Source organism: Sceloporus occidentalis, unplaced genomic scaffold, assembly GCF_023333645.1.
Source record: "Sceloporus occidentalis isolate IW3139 unplaced genomic scaffold, rSceOcc1.0.p SCAF_2, whole genome shotgun sequence".
Classification (NCBI taxonomy): Eukaryota; Metazoa; Chordata; class Lepidosauria; order Squamata; family Phrynosomatidae; genus Sceloporus; species Sceloporus occidentalis.
The window spans coordinates 269791140-269815048 of NW_028316982.1; the positions used below are offsets into that span (position 1 = coordinate 269791140).

The window sequence follows — 23909 nt, forward strand, 5'->3', positions numbered from 1 at the left end:
TCAGTGCTATGGAATTCCAGAAACTGTAGTTTTGTGAGACATTTAGCCTTCTCTGTCAGAGAACTCTGGTGCCACAGTAAACTCCAGTTCCCAGGATTCCCTAGCAGCGGGCCGTGGCAGTTGAAGCAGTCCCAGAATGGATTATTTCTGCAGTGTGTTTTGGACCCATAAGTTTGAAACAACTTGAAGGCACATACTACCACCAACAACATCTTACTGCACCTTTTAATAAACTGGATATGTTACTAGAAACCCTTCCTAACCAAGCTTTAACCAATTACAATATGTGTTCCTATCCCAATTCAAACAGTAAGTGGTTAGAAGGACTAAACATGTCAGATTTTTCTCCGGTTGAAATGTTCTGTGTTTGTTTGTGTATGTGTGCCTTCAAGTCATTTGTTGACTTCTGGTGACTCATTGAATTTCATAGGGTTTTCTTAGGCAAGGAATACTCAGAGGTGGTTTTGCCAGTTCCTTCTGCTGTATACTTCAATATATAACCACTTTCTCCAGACTTCCTCAGCCCAACACCTGCTGTTGTCTCAGGTCTACTACTGTCTGCTAACACTATGACCACAATGCCATCTAAAAGGCTGCCTCTGGAGTTTCCTTCTTCACACAGATAGATTTTTATCCAGCGCTCTTCTTGAATGATTTGAGCATTGCCGTGTGGTCTTCCCTCATTCTTCAGCTGTACATCGGTCTAACATCTTTGGATTTTTCCACAGGCTCTTCTGGTTCCTGCTTCTGGTCTTTTCTTCTTTTTCTGGTTTCTGCTTTCTCGTTTCTTCTTCTGGTTTCTTGTTCCACACGCTCTTTTCTTCAGTCATTCCTAAATTTGATGGCCTTGAGTCCTTTTCAGCCAGAAACCTTTCAGTGGGTAGAATCTCAATCAGACTTTATCAATTTCAATTTCTTCCATCAGTACTTTTGGAGATTTTGAAACAATGACCCCCATAATTGCTCCTAGACAATTTCAGCTCTCTTCCCTTAAATGTCATTATTTATCTATTTATTTACTTCATTTATATGCCCCCTGGACTCCTGTTATCCAGAGGTAACAAATTTTAAAAAATACAATAAAAATTTAAAAACCATTTTAAAATCTCTACATTAAAGCACTATGAAATCATTTTAAATGCATACAAAAGCTAAAATCAAGTAAAATATGCATCTAAATAAGAAGCATTGTGCAGTGGTTTGAGTGCTGGACTATGACTCGAGCAGAAATCGAATCCCTACTCTGCCATGAAAACCCACTGGGTGACCCTGGGGCAAGTCACACTCTCTCAGAGGAAGCCAATGGCAAACTCCCACTGAAGAAACCTGCCAAGAAAACCCCATGACAGGGTCGCTTTAGGGTTGCTGTAAGTTGGACACAGCAGGTTTTGCAGGTTTTGGCTCAGAGCATAACAAATAAGAACCTTCCCTTCTTAACCATTAAAAGCTTGCTTAAATAAAAAAAATGTCTTTGCTTGCCAGAGAAAGAAGAGCAGGAAGGAGGCCAGCCTAGCCTCTTGCAGAAAAGAGTACCAGAGGATGGGAGCTGCCTCTGAAATGGCAACTTATAAACATAGGGACTCAGGAAAGGGAGGAAAAGGTAAACTGGTCACTGGGGTTTGCAGGTTTTGGTCCAGAGCACAGGGAAGAGGGAGAAGGACCCAACCAAGTGCAAGCTGAGAGTACTTTGGTCCTCCTTACCTTTTGCTTTGTAGGGAAAAAGGAGGGAGAACACAGCCTGCCATTCTCAACTGGAACCCCCAAGCACTAGCAAAGTATGCTTTCCTTCTCCTCCACCTTCGCTGCATTGGAAAGGAGAAGCAACACCAGATTCTTGGCCAAGGGACCAGAAGGTATCGTGTGCCTTATGCACCTCACTTTTCCTTCACATAGATTTCCTTAACATAACTCGTGCATCTAAAGTGTGATTGTTCCAGGCAGAAACTATAATTCAGTTTTACCATCAGCCACAAAAGTGGTGGTTTAACAGCTGTTTTTCAGTCTGCCAATCTGACCTTTAAAACACTGTAGAGGAAAAGGAAGCTTACTCTTTATGTAAGCTTCTCTGGTCTGATTCTCCAGGAGAAGAGATAGTTTTATCTCATAAGTTACAGTCCTAGCCTCAAAACAAAACCCAACAGCACATACTATTTGCATCAGTATCCTATGCACTGTTTCCTCTACATATGTGTAATCGTCATGAGAATTGTTGTTGTTGTTGACTGCAACCTAAGCCTGTAAAACACACAGCATATCCAAGAAGAGGGATAAAATGAGTTACTGTTAGCAACAGAGCTTTAAAAAAATCAGTTTGGGGCATCTAGAATTCCCATAGCAATAGTAGTAGTAAATCCTCAGCAGCAATTCTGCTTTCATCAGAAAGACGCTCGGGTATACCAAAAAGCTTAGGGGAGACATTGCATCCCAGACACAATAGACTAGCAAGACTGGTGACTGGGGAGGGTGGGTGGGGGGCTTAACCATAGAATTTCTTGCAGGGAAATGAAAGCTGTTAGCATCAGCTGCACTCCATTTTATGTAACGGGAATAATGAGTATGCTAAAAATGAGCCATAAATGGACTCACTAGCTCTCGCTATTAGTAATCACTTTATCTAAGAAGAATTAAGCTTCCTCTTTATCCATTAATTTGTTTATTTCATTCAAACAAGCATGATGGGGGTCTGGGGAAACTGCTTCAACCAATCTTATTTCTTCCTATGTTCCACGTATTAGCAGACAATAACTAGAGCTGTAGTAATACAAATGGTGGTACAAAACCCCCAACTATTTGTCCCTTCGCATACGGTTTATGTATTAAGTCTTGACCCATCCCCCCCAAATAGCATTCTCGCTGCTACGTACATTGTTATAAACCTCAGGAAACCAGTGCGTCATCCTTCATGCACCACCAACATCTTTTACAAAGTGATAGAAATAACATTTTTGATAGCTGGATATCCAGTACAGCTAGCCCATGGAAGCAGCATTTTCTACTGATATTTTTCTCAACTTTCAGAACTGACGTACAATCTTTATTAGAGAAAACACTTCAAATAGTTTAAAAGAAACAAAAATATTCTTACCAGCTCCACCAAACAATGAAATAAATGCCTTACGACCTGGACAATTATCGAATGGTGCCTCTGCTGACATAGGCCTTCAGATCCAGGAAATCTATGACAAAGCTAGGAGATGCTGCTTCTCTTTCTGAGTCAAGTAGGAATGCAGCTCTTCCTTCTATATAGGCTATGAATGCATCTTGCTGTGCAGAAAGTGTCATGGCTTGACATAGTGTGACAGATCCCCTCCTCATGTTGGTCCTGCTATTCCAAACTCATGGGTTCCCATCCCTCACCTTGCCTCTTTCTCCCTTACAATCCCTCCCTAGATGGGACACATGGGCCTCAAGGTGAGTCCTAAAAGGACCAACGGATGTGATGCTCAGTGGGTTTGCTGTGGAAAGCATGACCAGACTCTCTATCAAAACTTAGCAGGAACAACCAGACACAGTTGTAAAAAGGAATAAACAAGTACATTTGGCTCTTCCCTTTTGCGGGTTTGTCATCCACAGATTGGAGTATCTTCCGATGGCAGTACATGACTGTAGCCATCTCAACACAGTTGTGCACACGTTGCACCACCAATGAGGAGAGTAGGACTTAAAGTCTGGAACAGAACCCCTGTGGATATGAAGAGCTGACTGAAGAGTGGGCCCTTGGTATCAACTAGGGTTTGGTTCCAGGAAACACCCCCCATGGGGTCCTGGAACATGTGGAGTCTTATTACATACAATGGTGTAATAAAATGATGTCCCTTATTTAAAATGGCAAAAATCAAGGTTTGCTTTTTTTGGAATATATATATATATATATATACACACACACACACACACACACACACACACACACACAGTCGGTCCTTCTTATACACGGATTTTTTATACACGGATTTAAGCATACACGGTTTGAAAATGTTCCAAAAAAGTATAAATTTACCTTGATGTTCCATTTTTTATTAGGGACACCATTTTGCTATGTCATTATACTTAATGGGACTTGAGCATACACGGATTTTGTTATACACGGGGGATCTTGGAACCAAACCCCAGCGTATAACAAGGACCCACTGTATGAATATTTTCAAGCTGTAGATGATTGAATCCATGGATAAAGAATCTGTGAATATGGAGGGCTGACTATAGACATTTATGAATAGAAAATTAGATCGCACACTGAGCCCTGAGCTATTTAAACATCCACAGCTCCCCAAAACACTATTCAGATCTTTCCCCCAGCTGATTGTTCTATGTCTATTACAGCTTTTTTCCCTGTCTCTGTGCCATCTTTCTCATATCCACCTCTCCCCAATTTTGCTGCAATCCTTTCCCTGTCTCTAGACCATCTCTCTGCAGTCTTTTTCCTATCTCTCTACTATCAGAGTCAAGTCTCAGTTTTGTATCCCCCCCCCCCAAACCTGCGCCATCTCAGATCCTCCTTCATAGCATTTCCCAGATTGTTATTAGCGGGCACCAAGCAGGCTTACCCAGCTCCTCCCCTGGATTCAGGAAGCTCCCTTGGCCCAAGCAAGATGTAGAATGGAGAAGGGCTGTCCAGTACCTCTGTCTGAATACCAAACATCCCAAGCTCATCTCTAAGTAGAGCTCAGAAGGACTCCAGTGTGAAACTCTAGAAAGTTGCTGCCAACCTGTTTAGATGGATGAATGGGTTGACTCAGGGTACGTCAGTTACACACAGCTCTGCTTTCAGTTCAGTTATTTGCCAAAGAGACAAGGATCTCCTGATTCCACAGTAAGCCATTTAATAATTCACCTATTAGCATATTAAGAGACAAACATTATCAGAATTAGAACTATACATGATTATAAAAGCTACCCTCAAGGTGTAGGGCAGCACGTTTGGGAAGTACTTAAGCTCTTGGCAATTCTCCAAGGAGAAACAACACCAGAGCTGTAGTACACAACCCAGAGCTGGTTTAATGTAAAGTTGACAGTCAAGAGGGATCAAGGCGAGAATGAGATGTGAATGAGAACACTGCCTTCAAAAGATATGTGATAGTCTGAGTTGTTGAGAGCTCAACATGTCAAAACAAACATCTTGACCTGAACCTGGAACACATACTGCATTGGCGTGAGACCCTTTCTGTGAACTAGAGGCCCTCTGCATGCATAACACATGCACTCTGAACCAGTATGGAATATTCAGAGAGCCATCATTATTTAAGAACATAAGAATACTGATCTCATGGGAGAAGAAAAGCACATTTTTGACAATTGTTCAGATGGACTCAATGGATCTTGTTACAAGAGTCGGTTGTATGTTATCTGAATTGTCAGACAAGGTAAATGTCAATGCTTCCTTCAAAACAAGCAGCTGTTCCTGGCTTTCAGCAAACCCATTTAGACTGTGTGAGGGGAAAGAGTCAACCTCTGTAGATGGCTGGTCTTAAAAACCCTATATTTCTTGATGCACATTTCTCAGCCTGGTTCAAAACTGTCAATTTGGAACAGAACACCATAGCCTATTTGCGCAACGGGACTCAAAATTTAGAACCTATGTTTAAAAAATGTAAATCAAAATGCTACCCATATCAGAACTTTGTAAATGCTTCTAGCAAAATGTAAAAGCAGCTCTGTTTGATGATACCGATTACCTTCGTAGGCCAGTGTCCACCGTGGGAAGACACATGCAAGAGATGAGAGCAACACCACTCTGTGTTTCTGTTTCTCAGAAACTGGTATTCTGGAGTATAGTCTCTCCAGTTATGGTGGTGTTGGTTGTTAACTACCCTTGAGTTAGCCTTTACTTACGGTGACCCTGTGGATGCAACATCTACAAGATCCCCTGACCTCTACTGCTCTGCTTAAGATCCATGCCCATAACTTCCCTAATTGAGTCTACCCATCTGGTGTGCAGTCTTCCTCTCTTTCTACTGCCCTCCACGTTTTGCAGCATTGTTCTTTTTTCTACTGAGTTATACCTTCTCATGATGTGGCCAAAGCATGATAGCCTCAATTCTGTCATCTCGGCTTCCTGGGATAGTTCTGGCTTGATCTGTTCATTTGTTTGTCTTTTTGGCCATCTGTGGTATTCTCGGCACTCTTCTCCAGTACCACGTCTCAAATGAGTATTTTCTTCTTATCCGCTTTTACCCATAGTCTACCAATAGATTTTGTTATTTATTAAAATGACCAGTAGCTTAGATAGCTTGAGAAAAGTGTTAGACAATTTCACAGAAAATAAGCATTATATTTGTCCTCTGTTACATTGTCTAGCCACTTTTTTTTAAAAAAAAATTAATAACAAAATCTAAATGTATACTATTTTATGTATAAAAAGATAACTTTTTATCTGTCAAAAGTTGTATCCATGCTCCAGAATTACAGTAGTTTGATATCACTTTGCCATAGTTCCATCCTACAGAATCCTGTGATGTATAGTTTAGTAGGGGTACTCAGAGATTTCTGCCCAAAAGTCATAGTCTACTCTATTCTAAATTCCTCATTAAACTACAGATGACAAGATTCCATTGTATGCAGCTAGGACTGTGAAAAAATGATCAAAATTGTTCTAATTCTACAGAGTGGATACATTCTACCTTAACCACATAGTCCCATAATATGCTTGGGAACAAACTTAAATATCCCTAAAGCTTAATGAGGCAGGACTCCACTTTGGAGAAGCCAAGTTTATTCTTCTGGCCAACATTATTTTCTATATATGTTTGATAATTTACAGTCAGTCAATCAAAGTGATTGATTATTTTATTTTTAAGACAACTGAAAAGCCATTTTCTGAATTCCTCTTCCTCCAGGTTCCTTTGCAAAAATCAGTGTTAAACCAGACACTTTCCAGTCTTCTGCTACGGAGGCCAATATTAGTGATTAGACACATACTTCTTTTACGTGATCAGCAATTTTGCAATTCAATTTAAGAATCCTTGGGTGGATACTATCAAGACTCAGTGATCTATCACTGTTTTTAGTTTATCTAAAAGACCTTGAACTTCGTTTCCTTATTGCTACTTTCCTGAGTTCTTCAGACTCCCTTACTGGATAAGTTATTTAGGCAAGCACACCTGCTCCTCATCTTTCTTGGTGAAGGCAGATACAATACATTTATTCTATTCTTTTGCAATCTCTCCATCCTCTTTTAGAGGTAAACACTATAATAATAAATCATAATTGTTGGATGCAGCTGTTTTTCTTTCAAGAACTTTTTTAAGAGAAGCACTTGCATTAGTAAGAGAATAATTAGAGCACAGAATGAAGGAGTGGCAGAAACTGAAATAATGGTCGCCCCCAGGAAAGAAACTTATGAAATGTGTGTGTATTTAAATGTGTTTCAAAAATAATATGTCTGTTGCAATTATCAAGAGAAAAGGCGTACACTGAAAGGCACCAAGTCTTTAAATTTGAACACTGCTAAAGACAGCAAAAATCCATCCCTTGATCGTTCAGTATAGAAAGCATTTTAATAGCTTTTTAATACATCATTTCCTCTTTTACATATAAAATGGTTGGCACTTGGTCCCAGAGAGATACAAGGGCTAAACACATCAGCACAAATCAGCCAAATGGCACTGTATTTTCTGAATGTTTTTCTCTTAACCTCAGATCACAAATCCCTATTTGCCAAGTCTGCTTTCAACTAGCAACACAGGCAAGATGAGCCTGCTAGTTCATTTACTTTAAAGGTTTCCACAAAGTGCTCAGGTGCAGTCTCACTTCAACAGAAGACAACAACTTACAAAGTAAACAAAAGGACTACAAGTGCCAGAAGACAGGTTCAAAAGCTTTTCTTGTAACAGTAAACCTTAAAGGGAGAAAAAAAATGTCACAATGGCATCTGAAAATGGCTCAAAGTAAACATCAACAGATTTTGAAAAACCCACAAACAGAGCCAAGATATTTGATCCATTTCAAAAATGCTTTCTAAAGGCAAGATTTGCATTAGTGCAAATGATTTCTTTCTTAAACCAACTTAAGGGGGGAAAACAATGTATTTCCCTTTACAGGTTTAATCTCCCTACTCCAAAATACTTGGGACCAGAGGTGTTTTGTATTTTGTATTTTTTGGATTTTGGAATACCTGTATTTACACACACATATATAATGAAGTATCTTGGAGATGGGACTCAACTCTATTGTTTCATACATACTTTATACACATAGCCTTATGGTAATTTATCTAATAATGTGTGAATGAAACAAAAATTGTGTTCACTGAACCATCAGAAAGAAAAGGCATCACTATCACAGCCACCCATGAAAAAAGTTTTGGGTTTTGGAATACTGTATTTCGGATTTTGGAATTCTGGATGAGACTCAACCTGCATTTCTTTTCACATGGTAAACTCAGCTGTGTATAAAATGTAAAGAAGGTGCTGCAGTTAACATGAACTACATTTACGATTTATACAGGAAAGCTTCCCTCTTTGATGCTGTTCATCAATTACAGTACAGAGAAAAATATGCACCTTTTATCTAACAAATCTATACTAAATGTTCTACAATAGCACCGCTCACATCTAAAAATCAGCTTAACTTTTAAGTCTATTTCTCCAACATACATAGATTTACCCAAGCATAGCTTGAAAAGTATGAAATTTGTTAATTAACACAATATTACCCCAATGTAGCATTATCAAGTTTTTGCTTTAGTGATGTGAGTTTACCCATATGGAAACGCAGAACTGACATATCATATTGATAAATAACTATGCTTCATATTCCCTTTAATGCCATGGCAGGAAAGTACAGCAGGGGCTAATTTTTGCACCTGTAACAAGTGAAAAACCAACTGGAAATACCACCCAGAATAACCAGAGATCTACATCCAGTGTGTACTTGAGACTTTTTTGGACAAGGATGACAGCAAGCAATAGGAGAGAGAATGGCCACTGAAGAACAGTGGTTTAGTATTTAGGAGGTATTCCCTCCACCTAATTTTTAAAGTTGAGAAGGATTCAGGGGCTTTGGGATGGTAGCCACTTTGCCCATGCCTGGTTTAAAGAATGTATCCAAGTATGAAAATACTGTTTTCTGTCCTTGAATAATTATCTGAGCTCCATATGAACCTCACCTTCTGATTCCATTACCATAAACTCACGCTTCTGCCATAAACTCATGCTTCTTTATATCTAGGATCTTCTCAAAGTCTTTAGCCTTTACCAACCGCCTACTGAGATACTTGTTAGACAGAAACCAGCTACACAATTCTTGCTACCTGCAGCTTAAACCAGGTTCAAACCATTTAATCAAAGTTAAAGAACTATCTAAGCTTCAGGTTTGTGAAGTAGTTAGGGACTGAAAAAATTCTCCATATCCTCAGAAGCCTTATCAGGATTCCTCCAGGAAGATGCTATGACAGTTAAACCATCTTCCAGATCAGTCCAGATTTGTAATGCATATTTAGAGAACTGTGAGACTGCTATGATACATTTGTTTTGTGTGCCTTCAAATCATTCTGATTTATGGTGACCCTAAGGCAAGCCTATCAAGGAGTTTTCTTGGCAAGATTTGTTCAGCACGAGTAGCCTTTTCCTTCCTCTGAGGCTGAGAGTGTATGACTTGCCCAAGGCCACCCTTGGTTTTACAGTATTGGTTTCAATGGCTGAGTGGGCATTTGAACCCTGGTCTCCCCCCCCCCCCAAGTCACAGTCCAATACACTACACCATGCCTGCTCTCTGCTGTAATATATATTTGGTCCAATTTGGTTGCTGAAGGATTAAATACCTAAATTAGAAAAAATCTAGAGAAAAAATTCCTCCAAAGCGAATACATGTTGGCAGTTGAATTCAGAGACACAGCCATGTTAATCTTGAAAATCAGTGTGCCAAGGGATCTTGTAGCATCTTTGAAAGTAACTGCAATAAAGCATGAGCTTTTGTAGACTTGAGCCTACTTCCCCATGTACCTGAGGAAGTAGACTCAAGTCTATGAACTCTCATGTTACTAGCATCTTTCTTTCAGTTAGTCTCAAAGGTACTACAAGATCCCTTTACACACTGATTTTTGGGAGTTGTTCGGGTTTGTGTGCATGTGTATGTAATGCCTCAAATTTTTATTACAAAACTTTTTTTTAATTTTTGGAAGTAAGACATTGACATTTACGAATGTTCATTAGTTAGCCAAGACCTTTCACACACTAACTGACAGGAACTCATTTTTGCTGTTATGTAATTGAATTAGCAAAGCACAAGAAAAGTCTAACAGGTTTTAGGCCATATCTTCCTGACCTGCCTACTAAAGCTGACTACAAAGCTGTTTAGGGGACAGACCATGAAAACTGAATTAAAATGGTATTCCATATATTCAAAAGATTTATTTAGATATGCTCCAGGCTGTCTCATACCAAGACAGACTAGAATCATAGAGTTGGAAGAGACCACAAGGGCCATCCAGTCCAACCCCCTGCCATGCAGGAAATCCAAATCAAAGCATCCCCGACAGATGGCCATCCAGCCTCCGTTTGAAGACCTCCAAGGACTAGTCTAGTATTGTCTATTCTGGGGTAAGCAACCTGGCACCCTTCAGATACTGAGAATTACAACTCTGACTGCCATAACCAGCAGGTCCAATGATCAAAGTTCATGAGAAATTCAAAACCTCTGAAGAGCATAATGTTGCCCACTCCATTCTACTCTGATTATTAAAATGTTTCCAAGCAGGGTATTTTCCTGTTTGAGGTTCTGGAGATGCCAGGGAAAAAAGCAGGGACTTACTACAGGAAAGGCATGTGCGCCACAACTGGGTTTAGGCCCTCATAAAAGGATAAGAATCACCTTGGCCCTCTAGGTCATACAATAATAATAATAAATAATAAAAGTTTTATTTTTATACCGCCCTTCTTCAAATCAGGGCGGTGTACAACAAATTCATATAAAAACAGTAGACACTAAGCCAATACAAATACAAAATCCGTATACAAAGAGCTAGACATTTTAAAAACATTGCAACCTCATGCCAGTCTACAGTGCTGGCAGAGGGGGGGGGGGGGGAGAATAATAGTCTAGGGGGAAATATTCAGGGGTAAGCCTGACCGAATAAATAGGTTTTTAAACCCTTCTTAAATTGGGGTAGGGAGGTGGTTGCGCGAAGCTCTGCGGGCAGCGAGTTCCAGAGGCTGGGGGCCGAAATCGTAAAGGCCCTCTTAGAGGTAGAAACTAATCTAGCCTCCGGAACTCTTAGAAGTTGCTGCCCAGATGATCTGAGGGTGTGGGGCGGATTGTATGGGGAGAGGCGGTCCATCAGGTACCCTGGGCCCAAGCCATTTAGGGCTTTATAGGTAACGACCAACACCTTGTATTGTGCCCGGAAACGAATAGGCAGCCAGTGCAGTTCTTTGAGCACTGGTGTTATGTGACTGGCCCTGGATGTGTTAGTGACCAGTCGGGCTGCCATATTCTGCACTAATTGCAGTTTCCGGGTATGGTACAAGGGTTGCCCCATGTAGAGCGCATTACAGAAGTCCAGGCGAGAGGTTACCAGAGCGTGTACAACAGTTTCAAGGTCCCTCTGGCCCAGGTAGGGACGCAGCTGGCGTATCCGCCGAAGCTGATAACAGGTGCTCCTGACTGTCGCATCCACTTGAGATGTAAGGTGGAGCGACGAGTCAAGGAGCACCCCCAGACTGTGTACAGAGTCCTTCACAGGGAGCGTGACCCCCGTTCAGGACAGGTGGAATTACCGCCATCCCTGGACCAGGGGAACCTATCACAAGTACTTCCGTTTTCTCTGGATTCAGGCTGAGTCTGTTTTCCCTCATCCAGCCCATTACCGACTCCAAACAGGCCACGAGAGGAGAGATGCCATCCCCAGTCACTGCATCAGCCGGAGACACAGAGAAGACTATTTGGGTGTCATCAGCGTACTGATAACCCCGCGCCCCATGTCTCCAGATGATCTCTCCCAGCGGTTTCATGTAAATGTTGAAAAGCATGGGAGACAGAATGGCTCCTTGAGGGACCCCAGATGTTAGGGGTCTCCTGTCGGAACACACGTCTCCCAGCTGCACCATCTGGAACCTCCCGGAGAGGTAGGACTGGAACCACTGAAGCGCAGTGCCCCCGATTCCCACCTCCGCCAGGCGCTCCAGAAGGATACCATGGTGTATGGTATCGAAAGCCGCTGAGATGTCCAAGAGCACCAACAGGGACACGCTACCCCTGTCAATGCCCAGACGGAGATCATCGACCAAGGCGACCATAGCAGTCTCAACCCCGTAGCCCGCCCGAAAGCCAGTTTGAAATGGGTCTAGATAATCCGTTTCATCCAGGATCGATACAAGGCTTATAAAACAGAGATATCACATCAAGAAGATTCCATTTCATATCAAATACACACTAGCTCATACATAAAACAGTAATAATAATAATAATAATAATAATAATAGGTTTTATTTATATACCGCCCAATCACTGGGAATCCGAGCGGTTTACAATAGAGGGGATAACAGACAGTTCCCTGCCCACAGGCTTACAATCTAAAAGACACGACACAAAAGGAGAAGGGAATGGTGAGGGAGGGAGGGAATCAGGTCCAGCATTCTTCTCTCCCTCTGAGGCCTGGACCAAGGCAGATGGACCGGAGGGAGGGCTCTTCTTCTTCAGGCTAGCCCCTGATGGAGCTGGGCCAGCCTTCTCTCTCCCTCAGAGGCTGAACGATGACAGTTGGGGAGCGAGGAGCCTCTTTCTTCAGGCTAGCCCCTGGTGGTACTGGGCCAGCCTTCTCTCTCCCTCAGAGGCCCAACGATGACAGTTGGGGAGGGAGGAGCCTCTTTCTTCAGGCTAGCCCCTGGTGGTACTGGGCCAGCCTTCCCTCTCCCTCAGAGGCCGAACGATGACAGCTGGGGAGGGAGGAGCCTCGTTCTTCAGGCTAGCCCCTGGTGGTACTGGGCCAGCCTTCTCTCTCCCTCAGAGGCCCAACGATGACAGTTGGGGAGGGAGGAGCCTCTTTCTTCAGGCTAGCCCCTGGTGATATTGGGCCAGCCTTCCCTCTCCCTCAGAGGCCGAACGATGACAGCTGGGGAGGGAGGAGCCTCTTTCTTCAGGCTAGCCCCTGGTGGTACTGGGCCAGCCTTCTCTCTCCCTCAGAGGCCGAACGATGACAGCTGGGGAGGGAGGAGCCTCGTTCTTCAGGCTAGCCCCTGGTGGTACTGGGCCAGCCTTCTCTCTCCCTCAGAGGCCGAACGATGACAGCTGGGGAGGGAGGAGCCTCGTTCTTCAGGCTAGCCCCTGGTGGTACTGGGCCAGCCTTCTCTCTCCCTCAGAGGCAGTACTTCTTCAGCAGTTGAACATATAACTAAGAAATGTGGCTGCGAGGTCCTGTTCTATTGAAATGGCAACATTACAGAAGTATAATCATATACAAATGCAAAATGAACCAGACTCAAAAGAAAAAGGTTACATAAACTTTATAAAGTAGAACATACTTCAATATATAACAATATTATTATCACTGGCAATCAGATCTACAGATCACTGTAAGATTATTTAAATGTCTGAGGCTTGTTATCTGGAGGTTTATGATTTCACTAAAACTTGATCTAAGGTCCAAAACACACTGCAGAAATAACCCGTTTGACACCACTTTAACTGCCCTGGCGCAATGCTAGGGAAGTCTGGGAACTCTGTCAGAGAGGTGTGGTGCCACAACAAACCACAATTCCTAGGATCTCCTAGCACTGAGACAGGGCAGTTAAAGCCGTCTCAAACTGGATTATTTCTACAATATGTTTTGGACCTTATTTAAAAATAATTGCGACTCAACACTAAATGTTATTACTGTACATTGTAAAGTGATGTAGAAGGGATAGGAAGGAGACTTTAAAGGTTCTCTCACATCAGAAGGAATGGGTCATATTGGTACCTGTGTAGATTAATGTGCTATATTAATTACCAGCTGATTCACCAAAAACTCTGTGAGAAGTGAAATGCTGTGACAGAGTTGAAATCTCATAATACCCCAGAACCATGTTTTAACAACTGACACAAGTCACTAAAAAGATACAGGCAAATATGGGAGTGATACAGGCACTGATAGAACCAGCTTTCTGGTTATTATCAGAGTCAACCCAGTTGAATTTTTTTTTGTCAAATGTTTTATGATTTCTGTTCACAACAAATCTAAGCTATGCATTTGAGAATCATCAGTAAATTCTGGCACTGAATGGGGATGAGGTAGATAAATTCACTGTTGCCCTGAAGATTATAAAATGTGTAACATACACTACCAGTCCATGTCAATGCACTTCACGCTAGTAGTTTGTATATTACTAGGCCAGGAATCCTGCTTTATTAAACTGCAACATCAACAAACAGGTTAAGCACACAGCTTATGTGCTCCCCTTCATTCTTGTCTATGTAAGCAGCTAAAAAAACTAGGGAGAGACAGCTCAGCATGATGTTCGAAACCAGTACTGTGATTTATTGCACCTAAAAAAAGTTAAGGCATAAGCCAGCTTTAAACTACGGTTTATAAATAACTTACCAATACTGGCTGGTTTGGCTGCAATAAACAATAATCCTGAGGTGTGGTGCCTGTTTTGTTTCCTCACTTACAATAAGGAAAGAGCAAATGAGTTGTGTGCATCAGCAAGGAGCTCTTTTACGGAGCTTCAGTCAATAAGAAACATGACCATTAATCTTAATCTATATGTCCAATAAATATCTTTGCATAGTACACCTGTCTGCTTAAAGAGCAGTGTGGTCCAGGATATACAAGCTGATCTGTGGGAGCAGATGGACATGGCTTTGCATTCAGGCAGGATTTCTACATTATTTATATACTTCCAACCTAAATGCAAAGAATTAGCTATGTATGGCAATTTGAGATAGATGTCAAGACCCCAATCACCCCCAAAAGCTTTACAGTTCCAGGCATGCAGCAAGAACAAGAGATTTGTTAAACCCCAGTGGGCTGCAATGTAGATAATTAATTCAAGAGATAACAAGTACAGTATAAGACTAAAACAACATGGCTTCTGATATGCTCCACCTTTACAATCATCCATTTACAGGGCTGTGCAAAACATACAAAGTACAAATCCTTATTCTATAGCCAGGCTAGGGCTCAAAACAAAATATAGTCTTGTGGTTAGCCTTTTAGTAAGCCACTTTGGGTCACATGTCAGCGGAAATGTAGAGTATAAATTAAATAACTAGCAGAAGTAGTATATAGCAACTCCAGTAAAGCCACCTCTGATATAACAACGCATCTAACAGTACACAGCAATGCATCTAAATTCCCTTCTCTTGATCTTTGGGAACGGCTGCATTTTGGTGATTGGCATTAAGACTTCCACAGTTTTTTTTAATGAATTAGAAAAATGCTTGTACATAAAACCTAGATACAATGTTCATGCTTGAAAAATACAGAGCTGGAGAGAACCAGCAATGGACAACCAATTAGATATTCTAAAGGAAAGCTTTCTCTCATAACAATATCCTACTCTCTTAGATTTGCTTTATATCCTTCTTTCATGCTTGCCAACTTGGCATATTCTGTTTGTACAATACTTCTATGTAACAGCACCAATGTCATAAAAGTGCTTCTTATTATTTTCAATGGTAGTTTTAGAAGCCACTGGTTGTTGGCAAATGGAATTAGTTATCTTTTTATGTTTGATGTTTTAATCTGCATGACGTGGGAGTAGGTTCTGTATTTTTTTTTAAATCTGTACTCAGTCATGGGTGTGCTTTATTGTAAATAAAACTGATCCAAGAATGGTTTAAAGCAAGAAACTGCTTCCATTTTAGACCATACACCAGCAACTCTGAGCAATGTGTTTCTGCATGGTGCTAACCATTAGCTTGTCTTTCAAGAGACTATGACTACACAACATTCCTGTGACAAATGACCTTCTCCCTCTCAGTGAAAAGGAGCAACTCTGCCAAATATATAACCCCAGGCTTGCATTGCATCACCTATTTCAATATCAAATTATTTTCAATACCTTGGCAAAGTGATTTTAAAATAATCATCTTACATGGGAAGAATGAAGCATGTCAAGACCAAAGACACATGTAGTTCTGGCCACCAAATAAAAGCATGGAAATCATAGATAAACTTTGCTACCAAAACAACATGCCATGCAGTTACTTGCTAGAAGCCCCTGCCAGCAACACTACACAGTGAACTGAGATTCAGGTTTCAAGAGACAAGAATATCCAATTATGCAAAGCATCCTGTGTAAACTTTCCCCTTTCCAGAAAGTATCTAGTTCACAGAAATATCTGAGACCTCTACAGTGACTCCATTTTTCTACATAAAATATTAAGAGTAAAAAAAAGAACAAATGTTTATAGAGTAGTTGCAGTACATGCTCTTAATCTTGTTAATCCCGTTTGCCAAGACACAAATTCATAACTGGTGTAACAGTTTCCAGAACATAAACATAGTTCATAACACCATGATCAGTTACATAAGCTTTTCTATTCTCAGTTCAGGACAAAGAATGATCCTCAGACACACTTTCCAATATGTTTTCCTCTGCTGTAGCTGTTCCAACAGATTTCAAACCTATCAGTCTGCAGCTGATACAATCAATAACACTTGAATTCCTGTTTTTGTTGCACAAGAACACAGTTCCCTATGTATCCATACTGTCCTTACTATTTTAAATCACATTAGGAAGCAGCAACTGTACATATTTGATCATATTTTTGCCAATTTTCAGATTATAAATAGCATGCATGTAAAAGAGTGGGGCCTCTGAACTTACTTTTCCAATTTCCTTACATAAGTAACAAGAGTTTCCTTTTGTTATTTTTGCAGAGGAAGATGCCAAGTAGTGTTTTGCACATAAAAAGCAAAACAGTGGATCAACTAATTTCCCCCTATATAACTTATTCCTAAACATGCAATAACTTATTATGATTAGAAGATTACCTAATTGGAGAAAGAAGCTTCTAAATAGTTTACACTCAACAAAAAATGTAGAGTGAAGATCAAAAGGAAAGGACTTCCAGTTTGAACCATCCACGTTCTAGTCCTGTCTAATGTATACCGATGGAATCAATGGAATTTGCACCGTTCAGCAATAGATTCAATGGGTCTACTCTAGTTGAGACTAGCAGTTGGATCTGCACCTGTCTACTTCTTTCAGGGGCAAGCTTTTCAATTCATTCCTCCTGGGACCACTAAGCTCCCAACAGGACGACATGCACAAGGAAGAAGATAGAAATGCCCTGCTGGAGAGCTTATTCAAATGGAGGGGCTCTCAGGGAAGCTGACACCCAACCTACTCTCCTTTTCCTATGCAGATGCCCTGCAGTGGAATGAAGCAATATCCTGGACAAACATCATACTCAACAGTGAAAGGAAAGTAAGTATGTGAACAAGCTGTTCCTGGGATACTTCCCAGGATAAACAAAGTGGTGCAAAAACACACCTCCTGCCATCCAGTAAGCAAGAAACTGGAAAAATACATACTGAGATTATCCACTGACAAGAAATTCATGAAGCTACATATGATGTTAAGAACCAAGAGGCCAACATAAAAGGTGGAGAACAAGTATGTCAATGGCAGCTCCTCTCCCATGCCAAATAGCAGATGGGTTTTTTTTTTGTTGGACCCACAAATCAGTAAGCAAGTCCTGAGCAACCAATCGTTACAGCCTGCGTCTACTAGAGAAACTAAGCATGAACCCAAAACTTACCAACTTATCTTCTAAGCTTTATTTACGGATTTTGGAACACAATGATAATCACAGTTGAGAAACTAATCTGATAAGAGCCTCTTGGTATGCTTTCAGTCAGTCGTAATTGAATGCATCTTTCCAAAGCCTAGCCATCTACAATGAGATGTTAGTGGGATGGGCCCTTTATTAAAAGGGAAATAAATGGGTGCCAGATAGAATAAAAATGTTCTGGTTCTTTTAATCCATGTAAACATCTGGTTTTCTCTGTTAGCTTTTCCAGGATTGCAATTGTTCAAGCTTTGTTCATTCAGTTCTCAATCAAAAGTAATAAAACAGCATTAAAGATAGATCTCTTCCGGCAGGCCTATCCAGTCAATTTTAAATCATGACTTTTTAATCTGTATATGAACTCTTATGAGTGTATTTTAATGATTTTATAGTATTGTATTTTAACTGTGGGTTTATGTGTTTTTAATTGTGTTTTGTATTTGAATATGCTGTACCCTGCCTTGAGGAGAAGAGGGAAATAAAGTCAGTCTGTCTGTCTGTCTGTCCATCTATCTATCTATATTTTTGTGCTATTTCAAGACAAGCTGTTGTTAGAAATAAAGATATCCACTCTTCCCTTTGTTAATAATGGTCATCTCCATGCAATAAAAACAATTAATTCTTTAAAAAGTCAATAATTATAAGCCAATGCTTAGCAGATCTTTTGGGGGCAATATGCTTAACAGAATAGTCTCTAACCCAACTCCATCCATTTTTGGACAGACCGACAGATTCTTAAAGCTCTACTGCAATCAGGAGTCACTTTGGTTTAGACAGAAGTGACCTTGATTGCCTTGTAAAATGATCTTTCCTGAGGAAACAAAAAAGAAAAGTGCAACCTTATTGATTCTCTTGGCCTTCAGTGTCACTGATCAATGGTATCTAAACTGGGTATTGGAGCTGTTATCTTGGTAGGGTACTGTTCCTGCATGAGTGATCAAGTCCAAAGAATAGTGCTATGGGATCCATGCTTGACCCCTTGGCCATTATGATTTGGAGCATGTTACCTGAAAAATTATCTACTCTGAAAATACCTTCATAGATACTGTATATGCTTATGTATAAGTCTAAAAATTTAGGTCAAAAAATTGACCCAAAAAAACTGAGTCGACTTATCCATGAATCAATGTAAGTACTGTATCTTAACTCTTATTTAAAAGAAGGAACTATCTCCTGGTGAAAGGCAAGAATATAATCTGTCCTGGAAGCACCAATCCCCTCTACTCTCCCATCCATCCAGCCTTAGGAGTGAGCACAAAGCAGAATGATGGAATTTTATAAGTTCTTTGACATTGTTTTGCTTTGCTTCATCCTATAGATCCTTTGTCATATCAAAATCCATAATTTCAGCCCCAAAACTTGCCCTTGACTTATACTCAATTATATACAGTAATCCCTTCAGCTGCCCTGCCTCAACAAGTCTTATCAGGTGAAGTAAGATAAAGAGCAGAGGTAGGCAACCTTTTTGAGCCGGGGGCCGGGTTGCTGTCCCTCAGACAACTGGGGGGCCGAAGCCAAAAAAATAAATAATTAAATAATTTTTATATATATATATATATATATATATATATATATATATATATACCAGAACAAATGTAGGACAAATTTTTCAAATGGAGGACACGCGAACAAATTTGCTGGTTTTTTAAAAAATGTTAACATAAATGCATGTTTCTGAGGCTTCTATAGACAATTGCCCCCCAAAGGTCCCGGCAGCAATCGGCGGCAGGACCAGGCTGGGGCCGGTCCCAAGGCCTCGCCGGGCCGGATCCAGCCCGTGGGCCGCAGGTTGCCTACCCCTGATAAAGAGGGTGGATACCATGAGGAGGGCTATCATAATAGCACCCTAGTTTTGAAATGTTCTCCTAGGTGTCGTTCATCTCACACCTTTTTTCAGTACAGTACCAGGTAGAAACCTTTCTGTTCTCCTAAATCTAAAATTGTGGTCTTAACACTATGAATGTCATCAGCCCACTGTTTTATTCTCTTGTGATTTTTGTCTCTCCACTGACACTGTAAACTTTACGACTCCTTCGGTCCTCCAGTACCTAAGAAGAAATAAAAAGAACTTAAAAGAATGCAACCAAATGGTTTCTAGAACAGATCAAGCCCGAACTCTCCCTGGAAGCCATGATGACCACATTGTAGCTGTCACACTTTGGCCACATGAAGAAAAATGAATCATTAGAAAAGGCAATGATGCTAGGACAGGTGGAAGGCAACAGAAAGAGAGGAAGATCACATGCCAGATGGTTGAACTTGACCAGGGAGGACACAGGTCTGGGGCTACAGGAGCCCCAAGGAGGTAGAGGACATGGAGTCTTTGGAGATATCTCATCCACAGGGTCATCATGAGTTGAAGTTGACTAGAAAGTACTTAACAACAATTAACACTGCATATTTTAGTGTTAAAATTACAAAGGCTGCTCAAACACTGTATGATCAGGAGTGATGCTTATCACAGCTACTAGGAGAATAATAAACACTACCTAAAGCCAAACTAGAAAATTCAACCTACATATTTTTAGGCAATTACAAATTTTTCAACACCACAGAATATAGTAAACTCTAAAATTGGCTGTTGGTAGACAAGAGCTTTTTCAGCTCATACTTAACAGATGGGAGGAAGAGAATAATGTGTTGACACTTAAATTAACAGTACACTTTAAAGTTCAACGAATCTTCAGTGCACTCTCAAATTTTATTATTTAAATGATCCCAATCTGCAATTCAGAAAACTAATGGAGGGAAGACTGGATTGGTTGTCAATCCTCTGAATTCTAATTTTAATTTAAAAGCTAGTCACTTGCTAAGGTAAAAAGCACCATCTGGTTGTTGGTTAGCTATCTTATTTTGATGAGATAAATGAGACTGAGCATGATTGATTGCACCAGTTCTGAATCTGGGGACAGACTGCATGCCACTCAGAGACGACCGGTAAGCACTGAAAGGACTCACTTGATGAAGTGGAACTTCCAGGAGTGATGGGACTTTGGGACCAGATAGTAACCTTCATCAGAAGGGAAAAGAATCTGGAGTATAAGTGGAAACCACAATAATATGCTGCAGTGTGAAGTGTAACTGCTCAGGTTTCCAAGTCAACTGTATGCACTTCCAGGACACTATTTCTCCACATACCATTCTGTGTCCATTGGCCATGCTTAGTCCACACCGGACTGCTTTGGAGGTTGGACTTTGTCTCCTGAGAGCTTTTCCTAAAGGATTTATTAATCTCTGAAAACTGGGGTAGGGTAGGGCTTCACTCCCTGCAAGTCTGCTGATACAAAATTCTATGTGAGTGGATGGTAACATTTTCCCAATACCTTAAAGGGACCAGATTTCACCTGATCTTGGAAGTGAAGCAGGGACAGCTGAGGTTAGTACTTCGATGGGAGACCACAAAAAATACCCAAGTACTGTAGGCTATATTTCAGAGGAAGGAACCAACAAAAAAGGATTCCTTGCCTAAGAAAACCCTGTGAAATTCATGGGGTCTCCATAGGTTAACCAGCTGACTTGAAGGCACACACACACATTGGGAGAAAGGAATAATTAAATTTTAAAAATTACTATATTAGGCACACTCAGGGGTCCTAGTACATTCTATATAGGATGGATGAATGTGAAGGATTATTCCAGTCATCAAAGCCACTCATGGCTTTGCTGGAAATGTAGCATAGTCTGATTCTGATTTGTACAATCTTGTTATTTCTGAAGAACTCAATTGCTCACTCAACACTGTAGGAAAGAGAAACTCAGCAGTGGGAGGCCAAGCTCAGTTCCCTTCCATGTGCCAAAATGGAAATGCTTTGTGTTGAAATCTGCATTCTAGGTGTCCTGCTTTCAGATCCACCAATCAATTATTTTCTTGATCATCTTGCATCTTGACGTTGCTGGTGAAACGTCAGAAAAAAACTCTGCTAGAACATGGCCACATAGCCCGAAAACCCACAAAAACTATGAATGCCGGACATGAAAGCCTTCGACTTTACATCTTGCATCACTTTAGAACTAATGGGGGGGGGGGGGGGACTATTCAAAACATATATTTATATTAGTCGACCTTTGCAGAATTAACACAAAAAGATTTGGACATGATTGAAACTTAAGCAACAGTAACACTGATCTATAATTTATTGGAAGATTGCTAGGCTGCCATTCTATATAAGACCTCCAGGACTTTTACTTTTAAAGGCATCTTTAACATTTTCATTTGGTGGGGTGGCAAAGAATGGCAACTGCTACATCCTTCATACCATACACACAGGGCTTTGAGGATCTTATGACAGGCTAAACCAATGCATTTGACTGAGAAAAGACTACAGCATTTACCAAACGTTGGCCCACATCCAACTGCTATTCCCACCTGGAGCAGCCCCTCTAAACCAATGGCTGAATGGTATGCAAACACTAACCACTGCTGTAGCCTTGCAGGGAGAGAGGATGAGGCAGGCACAGCCCCAATGTACCTAGCCTCATCAGCAGAGCGCCCTCCCCTCCATCCCAACTGCCACTGCTGTGGCCTCAGAGGACAGAATATTATCTTTATTTTACCTAAGCCCAGCAACTCAGGAATGACTTTCCCATCACCCAATATGGCCTCATAGGGAGAGAAGAACAGACAGGTACAGCTCCCTTATACCTTAGCACCAGCAGTTTGGGAATGACCTTTCCTCCATCCCAACTGCCATTGCTGCGGCCTCGAAAGAAGGGAAGAGTAGGCAGTACCTACTGAACTTAATCCCTTCCCCAACTGTCATTCCCTTTTCCTAGGTGTGTGATGTCTTACTTAGATTGTAAGCCTGAGGGCAGGCAGGCAGCTGTCATAATAACAATCTGTAAACTATTCTAGGAGTGTGTTTTGCTAAAGGATGTGATATAGATACTGTAAATAAATATATAAACCATATATTATACAATTGACACATCAGATCCATGGGTTTAGGATCAGTGAATCTGATCATCCATAGACTGTCATGGCCCATATTATTAAATGGATGAGACATGCTGAATACCTTAAAGGGACATGCTGAAGTGTGCACATTCACGTCACTGCCATTTAATAATACCATCGCCCCTCCCCCCCTCCTCTAGAGGAAGACTCATTTCTAGCACTAATCTGCCTGAAATTTTAATGTAGTCATATTGGACAGTTTTAAATTTTTTGATGTTTAATGTTTTTTAGGGGTTGATCACTGTTTATGATTGGGGGAGGGGTCAGGTTTTGGGGTTCTTAAATTGTAATTTTTAATTGTTTGATGTTTTATTTATACTGTCGGAATCCGCTTTGATTCCTTTGTGAAAAAGCGGAACACTAATAATAATAATAATAATAATAATTATTATTATTATTATTATTAGTTGGGAAGCGGCCATTCACTTTTGTGCATTCACAGGGGATCCCAGAACTGAACCCCCATGGATCTGAAGGGCCAACTGCAGATTAAATAGATCCATCTCTTTTGAAATCAGGCCAAAATGCTTACTGTATAGCACTATACACCATACATATTCTAAATTGGGAAGGGAAGTGCATGGCTGAACTGCAAACCCACCATCCCTCACCACTGGCTACTCTGCTTTGGGCTTCTAGGAGATGCAGTTTAACAACTGGAGAACACAGCTTCCATTATTGTTCTAAGCATAGCTAGGAAGTCTCAAAAAGCTGTGCTTGCAAAATATCATTCTTGCTTTTGCTTTACAGTTTGTGTAATCTGTAAGAAATTATTCTAACCTGACTACAGTTATCACAGGTTAACACCTCAGACAAGACTTATGTTTTCCAGACACTTGCCACACACTTTTGCTAAAAAAACATCTGATGCCCAAATAGCATAGTAATGATGCAGAGACAGAAAACTATATTGACAAAACCTCATACACTTTGTAAATTTGGGCAGCCTAAAAACCAATATTCTTTGTGGCATAATAGCAGCTATTCACATCTTTCAGGTTCGGCACACTGAAGTGTTCAAAGGAAAAGATCAACAGATCCTGGGCTTGCAACGAAATGCCATCATTATAAAATGTAGTTCGAAGTGGAGACTACACATACCAACCTTATCCTAACTAACATTTATTGCCCAGAATAGCATACTACTGCTATCTTTACATGAAATACACTTGACTAAGCCATCTGTCCCATATAAAACTATGCTAAATTAGCCAAGCTGCAAAGATGAAGCAAGTATATTTTT

At 40.7% G+C, this 23909-nt stretch overlaps 1 protein-coding gene across 4 annotated transcripts in view; it reads right to left on the reverse strand.

Moving 5' to 3' along the window:
- Window positions 1–23909, reverse strand: part of FCHSD2 (FCH and double SH3 domains 2) — a 177274-nt gene that overhangs the window by 145035 nt on the left and 8330 nt on the right. The gene's annotated exons all lie outside the window — the stretch shown is intronic.